The sequence below is a fragment of the Bubalus bubalis genome, chromosome 12, assembly GCF_019923935.1.
Source record: "Bubalus bubalis isolate 160015118507 breed Murrah chromosome 12, NDDB_SH_1, whole genome shotgun sequence".
In the NCBI taxonomy this organism is placed as follows: Eukaryota; Metazoa; Chordata; class Mammalia; order Artiodactyla; family Bovidae; genus Bubalus; species Bubalus bubalis.
This window is the reverse complement of record NC_059168.1, coordinates 75597681-75611492: the sequence shown is the minus strand read 5'-3', so window position 1 is coordinate 75611492 and position 13812 is coordinate 75597681. Positions and strand designations below refer to the sequence as shown.

The 13812-nt window shown below is 44.4% G+C and overlaps 1 long non-coding RNA gene across 1 annotated transcript in view; it reads right to left on the bottom strand.

Moving 5' to 3' along the window:
- Window positions 1-13812, bottom strand: part of LOC102390492 — a 286855-nt gene continuing 273043 nt past the window's right edge. Inside the window, exon 8 of the long non-coding RNA XR_006543526.2 lies at window positions 1-6509. This is a non-coding gene — a long non-coding RNA (uncharacterized LOC102390492). The remainder of the gene's footprint in view (window positions 6510-13812) is intronic.

Below are 13812 nucleotides of genomic sequence, written 5' to 3'. Positions count from 1 at the left end.
CAGAGAAGCCTGATGGGGTATAGTCCATGGGGTCATGAAGAGTCAGACATGACTTAGTGACTAAACAACAACAAGGAGAAGAGAGACAGAATGTCCAGTTGAACCCCCATCATCTGAGTGTGAACTGATGAGAACTGGAACAGAGTTCTGCTGGTTGACATGGAGACAAGGGAAACAAATGGAGAGATGATTAGAGATGGTGATTTACACTGTGCTTGAAACATCGAATCAAGTAAAATGTGTGAAAAGAAGCCTAATGTTATGGAGAAGGTGCTGAGGTGTAACAAGGAAAAGGATACTCCTGACAATGGCTCACAATACTAAGCATGCTTTAAAAGAGTTATGGAGAATGTGATTTTAGAAGCACTGGGACACCCACTCAGAAGTACACACACAGCAACCCCAGGACAATCACCACAGGGTGGCCACTGCTTTTCTACCAGGACACTTGCCACTTCCTCTTTCCTGAGCCTATCCATTCATCTTCTTTCCTACATACCTCCCAAGCCAGAAGGCAAAAAAAAAAAAAAAAAAAAAAGGCTAAACATGGGTGCTCCCTGGTAGTAAGGTGGTTAAGAATCCATGTGCCAATGCAGGCAGACATGGGTTAGATCCCTGGTCTGGGAAGATTCCACATGCCCATGGGGTAACTAAGCCTGTGTGCCACAATTAAGAAACCACTTATTTACCACTTAGAGCCTGTGATCTGCAACAGGAGAACCCACCCACCACAATGAGAAGCCCGCACACCACACCAAAGAGTAGCCCCTGCTCACCACAACTAGAGAAAGCCCGCACCTCAACAAAGACCCAGCACAGCCATACAGAAATAAATAGAAAAGCTAAACAATCAGTAGGATATTTTCCATGGATAGCTTATTCGGGGTGGCCAGGAGAGTATGAGATGATATACCAGCTCATCCCAAACCTGCCCCAGAACTGGAAGAAAGAAAAAAACCCTCAAGCTATCCAGGGTTCTATGTGAAAGCCTTTGAGAAGTGAGGAATGGAGGGTAGGGGATTGAAGCGTTAACCTCACACCTGCTTCCTGGTGATTTATCTTCCTTATCATGGCTCTCTGAAGCCCTACTGAGGACCACAGGGATGGGTGAGGAGCCAGTGCTCCAGACAGAGTGCTCTGGGGAACCAGAGCAGGCTTATGCGGTTCTGTTCTTTCTAAGAAAAGTAGGTTCTGTCATCCATCACCCTTTCCCTGCCTCCTTTCCAAAGGCTAACCCCCCAAAACAATAATAGCCCACAGGAAGACTGCAGGAGACCCTGCCCCTTTAAATTGAGTTCATCTCCTTGTGCTGAGCCAGCCACACGCTTGGAGTTAAATTCTGGTCCCTATTTTCAGCAGGAGCAGCATGTATCTGCCTTGCAGAGACCTAGTCCACTGTAATCCACCACAGGAAGCTTTCAGCAGCCTCCTGACTCCTTGTAAGTCAGAGAGACTCACTGACTTGAGGAGGATTCCTTAATGATATTCTGAAGTCAATGAACCTGAGGACCTAAATAGTCAAATAATAGAGAAGGTTTTGTAAGTGGTTCTTTGCTGGGTCCCTCAAGTGATAATAAGACATCAGTCTTCAAATTGTTTCTCCGTTACCTGGCATGGTGTATCTGCAGAGTCTTCATTGTAAATAAGTGGTTGCCTCTCTGAAGACCAGACTAGGAAGCAAAGGTTAAGAAGATCACATCAGGAGCCACACATTCTTGAAGGCTGATGCTTCTCTATGGACTATTGATATTTAAATCCCACAAAGTCTGTGCCCTATTTTAACTGAATCCCCCCAGTTAATGAGTGCAACTGTTCATTTATTTAGGAGATGGTTTTCTTTAAACAATGGCATTCAATTTTCCCTGAGGTGCACCATTCCAAAATCAATGAAGACCTGTGACATATTTATATGCAATTCAGTAGGAGAGAGATTTTTGAAGCTTTGTGGTCATGGATGTAATACTAGGTATCTTCAAGTCATTAATTAATTGTTCACATTAAATGAATGTTTATTATCTGCAGTATACTAATTGCAATGCCATGGAATTAAAATACATATTACTACTAGTTGGCAAGTATTAATAATGTATTCATATTAATGATACTATTTATATATTTTATATATATACACACACAACCAATCTTTAAGAGTAGATAAGCCTGCAATCTTGCAGGAGATAAGGATTAGGCAAGGAAAGAAGACCTGACTCAGCAATAATAGGAGAGGAGAATTTGAAGTCATGCTAATAACAGCAATAATAACAATGAAATGTATAAACAGCATACAGCATAAGTCAAGCACTCTTCTAAGCATTTTGGATATCATAATTCAATTAATCATCTGAACAGCCCTGTGAGGTAGGTGCAATATTTATCTCCATCTTACAGATAAGAAAACTTAGCTTATGGAAGTTAAGTAACTGACTTAAGGTGATAAAGCTAGTAAGTGGCAGGGCTGGGTTTGGAACCAGGTTTATACAGTTTAATTCCAAATGCCATGCTCCAAGACACTGAGTTATTGGAGTTTGCTGCAGAATATTCAGAAAGGCTTCCTGTGGGAACCAGGTTTTAAGTTAGTCTTGAAAGATGAGCTAGGATTTAGAAATGTGAAGAAGAGGAAAAACAACATTCCAGAGAGTACAAACCATCTGAGACTAGTTTTGGGCACAGGAGTAACAGCACAGTGATTAAGTATGTGCTCCCTGGAACCAGACTTTGCAACTTCAAATCCTGGTGCCACCGCTTACTAGCTGTGTGACTTTGGACAAGTTCCCTAACCTCTCTGTTGTCCTACATTTCTTATTGTAAAATAGTTATAAAAAACAGAGCGTGTGCTCAGTCAGTTGGTCATATCCAACTTTTTGCAACCCCATGCACTGTAGCCCACCAGGCTCCTCTGTCCATGGGATTTCCCAGGTGAAATTACTGGAGTGGGTTGTCATTTCCTTCTCCAGGGGATCTTTTCCACCCAGGGATCGAACCTGCCTCTCCTGCATCTCCTGCAGGTAGATTCTTTACCACTGAGCCACTGGGGAAGCCTAGTACAGATTGGTAAAGTAGTACAGAATGCTAAGTTAGTAAACATTTAGAAACCACTTAGAACCACCCCTCATGCACAGTAAGTCCTGTATCAGGCTTTTTTGAGTGGGTAAATGTAAATCTGGGGCACTGAGAGACAGACCTGGCTAAAAAGTTAAATGATATTCAACTGCCTGTTGCTATGTGTCTTTCTTCATTTCCCTCCTTTTTCAAGGACCATTTCCTTGGCATCCCAGCATAATTTTTTGCTTGGGGATAGGATTAGAGAAAGCTCTTGGCCAAACCCTGTGATAAAGGACACCAGCGCACATGACATCAAAATAACCACAAACGTTTACCCAGAGCCTACATGTGCAAAGCACTTTTAGGTGCAGTTGGTAATTTAAAAAAGAAAGAAAGAAGAAATTGCAGTTTGCATGCCTCCGGGTGGAACCAGTTGCATGGAAAGCCATGACTGTATCAGGCCCATGGCTGGCTGCAGTACAGAGCTGATGTGGCTAGTTCCAATGTTCAGAGCAGCCCCAGGAGTGAGAGGCTGAGTCAAGGGGGTCAGCAGCCCTTACTAGCTCATTAGTGCTATCTGGATTTAAAAGAGAGATCCCCAAATCCCAGGAGGTGGCTCACTGCTTGGAACAAAACCCAGTGCATTAACATTGTCGTATTCCAAAATGATCCCCAAAGCCCTGCAGTTACGCTGATAGAATATGATTTATACCAAAGCAAGTGATGCCAAGGCCCAGACTAGAGAGGCAGCTGCAAAGGAATGGTTGAGAATCTACAAATTTCTCTATCTGTGAATGTTCCAATTAAATAGAAGAAGAGTATCTCAGGAGTCCTGGGCCCCCAGCCTTAGACCCCACTGGCCTCTCTGCCACCGTGTGCATGTGGGCTGCAGACCTAGTCTGTCACCACAGATTTCTGCATCTCAGCTGAGCTCTGGGCAGCCCAGAAGGGTTTGCAAAGTGCCACAGAGGCCATCTCTAAAAGCCTACTCTCTTTGAGTTTGCTGCCTTCAGTCCAGTGGTTACCCAGGAGATGATCCGAGGTCCAGCCCCAAGGCTGCTTCTGTTTCTTCAGATAGAGGATGAGATGGGAACTGCTGGTGAAATAAGGAGGAACACAATTTACACAATGCTATGAAAATGCCTATATGCACGTTTGATAATTTTTCTCAAGCTTAGGAAGAGCACGAGTTAGGTTTTCTCCTACACTCTTGCATAGCACCTGATGGTTAACACTGCAGCCCAGCCAGAGAATGTTCAAGAAGAAACAGATTGGGAGCATACTCTCTGGAGTCAGTCAGGCCACAGTTTGCATGCATAACTCTACTGTATTAGAAAATTGTCTACACATGTTCACGAGCTCCTGTCTGAAGCCATGTTCAATTAGAGATCAAATGACTATTATTTTCAACTTTGAGAGTCAGTGTACTAGTCTAGACAGGTAATTGTTGTAACAACCAACTTCCAGTTTTCAGTGACTTCACCACAATACAGGTTTATTTCTTACTCTTCTCACTGTCTAATGCAGTAGGGGGCAGAGGAGGCTCTGCTCCACGTACTCACTAAGGGATCCAGGGTTTTCAGATAGAGCAGATTCCACCATCTCCCAGGACCTTGGCATCTTACACTGCTTTCTCCCTCTCCCACTGGCAGACAGGCAAAAAGTGAAGGCGTTAGAAGCCAAGTTTGGAAATGACATACATCACTCCCACCCACATTCTATTGTCACATGGACCACATTGCCACAAAGGGGAGGTAGGAAAATATAGTCTATCTCTATATGCAGGAGGAAAGGGAATTAACCGGGCTTAGTGAACACTTCCTTTGTCTGAAATCAGGGAGGCTTCCTGGAGAGAGCAAGACTGAGAGCTCTGAGGAGGAACATCCTTCCACCCTGGCTCTCAGGTTGGAAGTGACCGCAGAGGTCACTGCACTCGCTATCTCATCATTCAGCAAAGCGTGGAGCTGAGTGCACAGTAATTGCTTGGACAACATTCAGTGTTTGATCTTAAATGGGATCTAAAGGAAAAGGCAGCAGACAGAGGGGCTGAGAGTGGAAGCTGGACCCAGGATCCAGAGCTTGGCTGCTGACATGGCCTGAGTGGTAGTCAGAGAAACCTTGGGAGGATCCCTGGAAATTAACTCTGCTAATGGTGGGCAGGAGGGTGGACGAGGGAATCTGTCTGATGCTTTGCAGCTGTTGTACATATTAGAACTCTCTCCTCTGCAGTGAAAATATCTTGACAATTTCTGCTGAACATCGTGTATATTTGACAGTCACCTGATTTGGTTTCACTGAACAGTATCTGGAAAATATAATCTGAGTCAGGTAAATACTCATTTACAATTAGCCCATTTTTGCTCCTCTCTCTGGAAGTAAAAGATTTCTGATCTTGCAGTTTAAAAATCCCACTAAGACACATTCAATGATGAACCACTATGTGCGTTCTTCCTATAGGTAGAGTCCTATGGCTACAAAGGCCATCAGTGTTCCTTTCACCACCTTCCTTGAAAGACCCCAGCTAATGATAGGAATATGTCTAGTTTTCAGGACCTCAGAACAGGATAAAGCACAGAATATCAGTGTGTGAAGAGCCCAGGGCAGTGCCATTCTGCTGAGACTCACAGATAGAGGCTACATGCCCCTCTGGAGTTGGCAAAAAGAATCCAAGCCCCCTTTGCTTGGGCAATGCCCAAACTCTTTCTGCTCTTCCCTGGTTTGAGACTTCCAGCTCTGTATTCCTCTGCTCAGACTGCCATAACAAAATATCACAGACTGGGAGCCCTGAATGACAGAAATTTATTTTCTTACAGTTCTACAGGCTAAAAGCCCAACATCAAGTGCCAGCAGCTTTAGCATGATGCTTGTCTCCTTGGCTTTCTTACGATGTCTTGTGTCTACTCACAGCCTCTTCTCTGGGTGCATGTGCGGACTCTGGTGTCACTTTCCTTTCTCATAAGGACACTAGTCCAATCAGATTAGAGCCCCATACTTATGACCTCATTTAACCTTAATTACCTCTTTAAAGAACTTATCTCCAAATACAGGTTCAAGCTTCAGCGTATGACATTCAGACAGGTGCAATCCAGCCCATGACAGCCACGCACTCGTGAGCACCACCTCAAATCCTGATGCTGATGTGCAGAGTCAGGTGGAGCTAAGCATCACAGGTGGGAGGACTGCTCTGCCTCGGCATCCAGGCCCTGCCTGAGAGCCTCAGGTTGTCTCTCAGTGGTCATCATCCCCTCAGTCCTGGATCCCTTCCTCTTTCCTCCCAAACTAATTGTAATCCCCTGGCTGTCCAAAGGCGGTCTTACCTGAGGAATCAATACTTTTCTGTTATAGACACCCTCGATGGCAGCCTGCTTCCTTGTCTTCTCCTCCACTACAGGCTCTGGCCCAGGAAAACAGGGCTGCAGCTCCCAGCTTCAGGCCACTTCAGGATTCTCACTGATGCTCAGTGCTCCCTGGAGTGAACATCATCCATGGTCAGGTGGAATGCCATAATTAGACAGTGCTGAGTCCTGATCTTCACCACCTGGCAGAGGTCGTTTATTCCTCAACAGATTTTGGCTGATACCGATGGAACCCCCAGATTGTGTCAGTGGTATGGCTCCTGCTTTTGCTGTGGACAGAAACGGGAGGGGGAGACAAGGCTTTGATCTTCCAGAGGAGTGTAAAGCCACTTCATAGGAGATGGAGGAATTGAAGATGCTTAGAGATCAACCCAGGATTGTGGAATGAGAAACAAAGGAACAAGGAGCTTGGAACAGGAGGCCAGGCTTCTGTTACCTGCTCCATCAGTTGTTCTGTGTGACTAGGTAACCGGCAGCCCCTGTTTGAGCCTCAGTCCCCTGAATGGTTGACCAGGAGCCTGAAGGTGCTAGTAGTAAAGAGTCCACCTGCCAATGTAGCAGATGCAAGTAGCCAGGGTTTGATTCCTGGGTTGGAAAGATCCCGTGGAGAAGGAAATGGCAACCCACTCCAATATTCTTGCCTAGAAAAATCCCATGGACAGCGGAGCCTGATGGGCTACAGTCCATGGGGTTGCAGAGAGTTGGACATGACTGAGCACTGGTCAGCAGCAACCAGTCCCCTCAGATGTGGCAAGTCCTGCTTGCAGCCTGCCCTCAGGTCCTCTGTCCTTTGCTTCCTGGCCTGAGACACCCAGGAGGATCTATTCTGGAAGGTTTCGTGGGCTCCATGCAGATTCCTTGGGCCTCTTCTAATCAGACTCAGGGGCCTAGATTTCCTTGGATGGAACTATGGCCCACGTACTTCATGTCAACAGCCTGTCTTATTTTCCAGGTCCAAGAAGATGAACGCTCAGCATTTTCACCAAGAGAATGGAGTATTTCTTTCAGGAAGTTAATAAGATTGTATATTTTAGCCTTGGGGCACCAGAGAAGGGAAAAGAAAAATTTCCTGAAACAACATGTCTCTTGTTTAATAAAGTTTTATTATTATTATTATATATGAGTGTGTGAGAATGAGAAATCTATATCTGTTCTTCACCGTCACAGCTTTATTGGTTCTGAGCTTTAAAAAAATCAGTTTGGTGAATAATAGAATAAAGAACCGACTGACCAGTGATTTTTAATATTTGGCTCTTCCAAGAAGCAATCTAATAGAGCAAGAGCTTATTGGAAAGTGTAGATGATGTGGGAATGAGCTACGCAGAAGGGTGGGCTGTCTTGGCTTGCGCCTTGGGAAGAACAGGCGGATATGACAGGTGACAGGGCCTCTTTGATTGCTGGCTCTGCTAGCTCAGTGCAACACCTCTGTTTGGGGCAGTAAAATAAAGCTGAGGGTTTTGTTTTTCTCTGATTCTTATTGTCCTTGGTTGTTATTGTTTTGTTTTGGTTTTTTTTTAGTAAAATAAGTAAAATATTTATTGGGCTTCCCAAGTGGCGCTAGTGGTAAAGAATCTGCCTGCCAATGCAGGAGACATAATGAGACTCAGGTTTGATCCCTGGGTTGGGAAGATCCACTGGAGGAGTGCATGGCAACCCACTCCAGTATTCTTGTCTGGAGAATTCCATGGACAGAGGAGTATGGCAGGCTATAGTCCATAGGATTGCAAAGAGTTGGACACGACTGAGTAACTGAGCACGTGCACAGAAAGTATTTATTAAGAGGAAAAAGAGTATAGTATGTTTGGATAGAGACATGGGCAGGCTCAGAGGAAGAGAGTAGCTGAGTCGCACCCTCGTGGCAGTTTCAATTACTTTTATGGGGCATTTCTTCTGGGTTTCCTTGGGCCAATCATTTTGATTTTCCTAATCCTGAGGCTGTGTTTGATATATCTCAGGAACCTCCCATGTGTACTTGCTCATCCCTTGCTGCTGCTGCTGCTGCTAAGTCGCTTCAGTCATGTCCGACTCTGTGCGACCCCAGAGACAGAAGCCCACCAGATTCCCCGATCCCTGGGATTCTCCAGGCAAGAACTCTTAGCCAAGATGGATTATAGTGAAGAGGCCTATGGGCAGTTGCATCACATATTATGAGGTGATACCTCCTCCCTTTTTGACTTCCAAGGAGTCTTTCTTCACACATTTAGTCTGGGAGGTCTCCTTAACTTCAAGAATGAACTATATATGGTCTTTTATCTCTTATCTGGGTGGTGCCCAGCCTCCTCCATCATTCTGTTTTTATGAACCCTCCTTCCACGGAGAGAATTTTTCCCCCTTGGGAAACCCTTTCGTTCAGACAGGTTTTAGTCTCCCACCACTGTGTGTGTGTGTGTGTGTGTGTGTGTACCTACACTGAGCCTCTGTGCCCATCCACTAGGCCTTATCATCTCAGTCTGGACTTTCCCTGGGAGATAGTACACCTCGCTGCCTGTTGGGTCAGCTAAGCCTGGGCCATCCTCAGAACTCTAGAATTCCTTCTATTATATCCCAGGTCTAGACCGAGGCTCTTCTCTGGCCTAGGAATGGGGGTAAATGACTCTGCAAGAAACGTCAAAAGCTGTTTCTGTTTTCCATAGTGGCTGCACCAGTTTACATTCCCAACAGTGTACTAGGCCTCCCTTTTCTCCACATCCTCACCAACATTTATTATTTGCAGTTTTTTTTTTTCCATATGATCCAGCAGTCCCTCTGCTGAGTATATTAAAAAAAAAATGGAAACACTAATTCAAAAAAATATATGCACCCCAGTGTTCATAGCTACACTGTTTATAATAACCAAAATATGGAAGCAAGCTAAGTGCCCATCAAATGGATAAAGAAGATGCATATATACACAACAGAATATTACTTGGCCATAGAAAAAGAATGAAATTCTGTCATTTGCAACAACATGGATGGACAGAGAGGGTAGGCTTAGGGAAATATGTCAGAGAAATACAAATACTGCATTTTATCACTTTCATGTGGAATCTAAATATAAAACGAAAGAATGAATATAACAAAACAGAAATAGATTCACAGATATAGAGAACAAACACGTGTCTACCAGTGGAGAGAGGAAAGGGGGAGGGATGTGATAGGGGTAGGAGATCACAACATACATACGACTATGTAAGCAATGCAGGGGACACAGGTTCAATCCCTGGTCAGGGAACTAAGAGCCCACCTGCCGTGGAGCAACTAGGCCCCAGTGCCACAGCTACTGAGCCCCTGCACCACGGCTAGAGAATCCATGCACCACAATGAAAGATCCTGCATGACGAAATGAAGATCTGGCATGCAACTAAGATCTGATGCAGCCAAATAAACAAATAAATATTTTAGATAAATAAATATGCTACAGGGACTTATTGTACAGCACTGGGAAGTACACCCATTATTTTATAATAACTTTAAATGAAGCATAAATTAAAAAAATATTGAATCACTATGTGCTATACTTGAAGCTAATATGATACTGTAAATCAAGTTTAGTTCCATGAAAAACAAACAAACAAACAAAAAAACTGTTTCTGGAGCCTCCACTTTGGGGTCAGCCACTCTTCCCTTAATTTCTTTAGAGTTCTTGTTACTAGTCACAGCAATTGACTTTTAAATGCCTGAACTAGATAAAACCTAATATATTTTAACTTTGGCTTTTCTGAGTAGAACAGCAGATGTGACTTTTTTTAGATGTTAAAGTAGTAAGTACTCTGAAGTCAGGTGGCATATGGTAAACCAAATTCAGTGACCTTACTCCCCACTGGAGACCCTCGGTTGGTGGGGGAGGGGGACTGGGCAGAAGTGAGATTCTGCATAGCATATTAGTCTGCTAGGGCCATGATAACAAAGTACCCCAGACTGGTGGTTTAAACAACAAAAGTGTGTTTTCTATCAGCTCTGGAGACTAGAAGTCTGACACCAAGGTGTAGGCAGGGTGGCTTCTTTTAAAGCCTCTCTCCTTGGCTTGTAGATGGCCATCTTCTCCCTGTGTCTTATCGTGGTCTTCCTTCTGTACATGTTTATGTCCTAATCGCCTCTTCTCCTAAGGACTCTAGTCAGATGGAAGTAAGGCTCATTCTAATGACCTAATTTTAACTTAAGTACTGCTCCAAAGACTATCCCCAAAACAATCACATTCTGCATCACTGGGGTGTAGGACTTCAACCCATGAATTTGGAGGGACACAATTCAGTCCATAACACACGGGGTAAAGGCATGGAAGCTGAGTGAGACACGCACCAGAAACTGAAAATTAAACTGTGTCTGCTGTTGTCAGCATTCCCCTTGCACCGGGGACTGCCTTCCCAGTTCTCAGTGCCATCACCCCTACAACCCCTCCCTTTGTACATCTTTTCCCAGCACATGAACAGTGCCATGACTCTGAGTCATATAAAGGTGAACCCAGTCAGGCTCCAGGAGAATAATCCTCTAGCTCATATGTGCTGTGTGCTGTGCTTAGTCACTCACTCGTGTCCGACTCTTTGAACATGAGGAAATTATAAATACTAACCACAGAAAATAAACATGTTTTTTATAAAGATGTCCATGTACCTGAGATCATGCACCAGAAGCAGAAGTAGCCACTCTCTCCACCTCACCCCAAGATCCAGATGATAAGATTTATTTGGTTCCTGAATATCTGAACCAGTTACTGATGGCCTTATAGTCTTTTTCTCTCCAGCAGAAGAGAGTGAGAAACCAGCACTCCAAAAGCACAGAGGTGCTAGGAGGAGTCAACATAGGGCTGTTTAGACCCAGTGGCTGTCTTTCCCGCCTGGATATCAGAGACCAAAGTTTCACCTCCCAGAGAAAGTGAGTGTCCAGCTAGTGACATTCTGGGAGGGGCACCAAAAGTTATCAAGGAAATGCAAACCTGGATTTCTTTGGGGAAGGACATGCAAAAATGCATCACAGTGACTGTCCCCAATGTCAGAGCTATTCTGTTCAGTAGAGGGTTTAGGTAATAGAGTGGACTGATCCTCTGAAGGGGAAGGGACCCTCCCTCCATCAAGGGCCTTTATCCACCCCCCAGAAGCTCTCCTACCTTCCAGGTTGAGCTTCCCGCAGGGACACCCATGAAGTAGGACAACAAAGTGGTGGAGGGGGCCTCATCCATCTTTTCTTCCTCTGTTTTAGAATTGGTGTGTCCTGAGGATAACTATGAAAAGCTCCAACTCTTCTAATTTTTTCCACTGAGTTTTCATTACACTTTAAACATTGCCATGGATGGAATTAATGAACAGAAACCTACTGGATATGCAGCCAGAATTCTCAGAACCCCAGCAGTCTTGACTCTGAGAGCTCAGGACCACTTGGCACTTAAATGATTGCTAATTTTGTTTCTGATTAGTACCAAGTGGCACCCCACTCCAGTACTCTTGCCTGGAAAATCCCCTGGATGGAGGAGCCTGGTAGGCTGCAGTCCATGGGGTCACTAAGAGTCGGGCACAACTGAGCGACTTCACTTTCACTTTTCACTTTCATGCATTGGAGAAGGAAATAGCAACCCACTCCAGTGTTCTTGCCTGGAGAATCCCAGGGACAGGGGAGCCTGGTGGGCTGCCGTCTCTGGGGTTGCACAGAGTCAGACACGACTGAAGCGACTTAGCAGCAGCAGAGTACCTCAGTTACTCTGCAGACTCTTTCACCTTCTGCTCAGCCGGGAGCATGTTTGACTCACTCTGCTGTTTGTCCCCTGGACATGGTTCAGGCCCAGAGGGTCCCTCAGAGGTGGGAGTTGATGATTCCCAAGGACACGAGCTGCTGAGAAGATCACCCTTTTTACAGGACTATCTTCACACAAAGAAAAGCCCGGATGGTCTCTGCATGGATAACCAAAAACGTCCTCTGGACCCTAAAATTTTCCTCCTGTGTTCTTAGTGTCTAGAATTATATTACCAGAACTCGACTCCCTTAGGATTATAAGACATATTGGTCTTTTAAAATCCTTTATAAAAATGCAAAGACATCTAGGAAGGACGAAAACTTGTAATATCAATAAGAATTTGAAGTCATTGAGGACAGAAAAGATGACTTAAGTGCCTTTCTTTATCTATTAGAGTCTTAGCTGCCCAGGACTCTCAGAAGTTTAAGTCATTCCATATAATCAAGGTGTTCAGCTTACTGAAGATTTACCTATTATATGTCTAATTCAAGGAATATGAAGTGTCTAGGATAGAGATCTGATCGAAAATGATCCATGCTACCCTAACTTCTTAAATGCAGCCTACCAAATGCACGGAAACATTTTCCTGATAACTCAAGGTCATCATTATGAACTCCCATTACTGCCCTCTGCATGGATTTTCTACACCAGGCTGGCTTGTTTGTATTTGCATGGCAGTTCTTACATTTCTTTTTAAGCTTTCTGCCTTTTCCTCTCAAGTAAGCTACTTTCGCTGCTTGCTCATACCGAAGTGTTTGCCTTAGGCATTCTTTCTCTTTCTAACCTATCCTTTTAATCACCTGTGGGTAGGAAATAAGATACCCAAGCTTTTGGGGGTCTGTGAGTAAAAGAAGAGAAGATAGGCTTTGAATTAGAATGTTTCCCATAGACAAAGGCAAGAATTTTATTATAGGACCCACTAATTTTGACTACACACATTTTTTTGTTGTTGTTTTTTTTGCTTTTTCTCTGAGCCTTAGCTATTATTTGCATTAGTGAGGTGACCAAGATATCCTGTTGCATGATCGGGCAGGTGAGTTTCTTTATAAAGTTAAGGACAGAGGCGCCTGTTCTGTAGTGTAAGGGAAAGGGCAGGAGTTGGTCATCTCATTGCTCAAACTTGCCTCAGTCTCATTAACAATCCCTGTCTAGTCTGACAGATTTCCTCAAAGTTAATTATTTTCCAAAGTGGGACACTTTTGAGAATGAAAGGATGCAATATCAATAGTTCCTTCAAGACAACAGGCATACAGCAGGACTGTCCTGGGTAGACCGATGGTCTCCCTATTTCTAGGAAACTCTGCAGCCAAGGACTGAAGATGCTGTGGACTACAAGGACAACAAAGGACTACTGAAAAGTTGGATGTTCATCATGGAAGCAAGCATAGACTTTTCTTGGGCAAGCTCTCCATTTGGATTTATGCTTACAGGTCATGGACTCCGACAAACAGCTAAGACTCACGTCTTAGCAAAGCTAAAACCAAGATTTTATTATTGCTCTCATATTTTATGGGCTTCCCTGGTGGTGCAGTGGTAAAGAATCCGCCTGCAATACAGGAGACATGGGTTTGATCCCTGGGTCAGGAAGATCCCCTGGAGAAGGAAATGGTAACCCACACCAGTATTCTTGCCTGGGAAATCCCATAGACAGAGGAGCCTGGTGGGCTACAGGCCATGGGGTCGAAGAGTCAGACATGACTTAGTAACTGA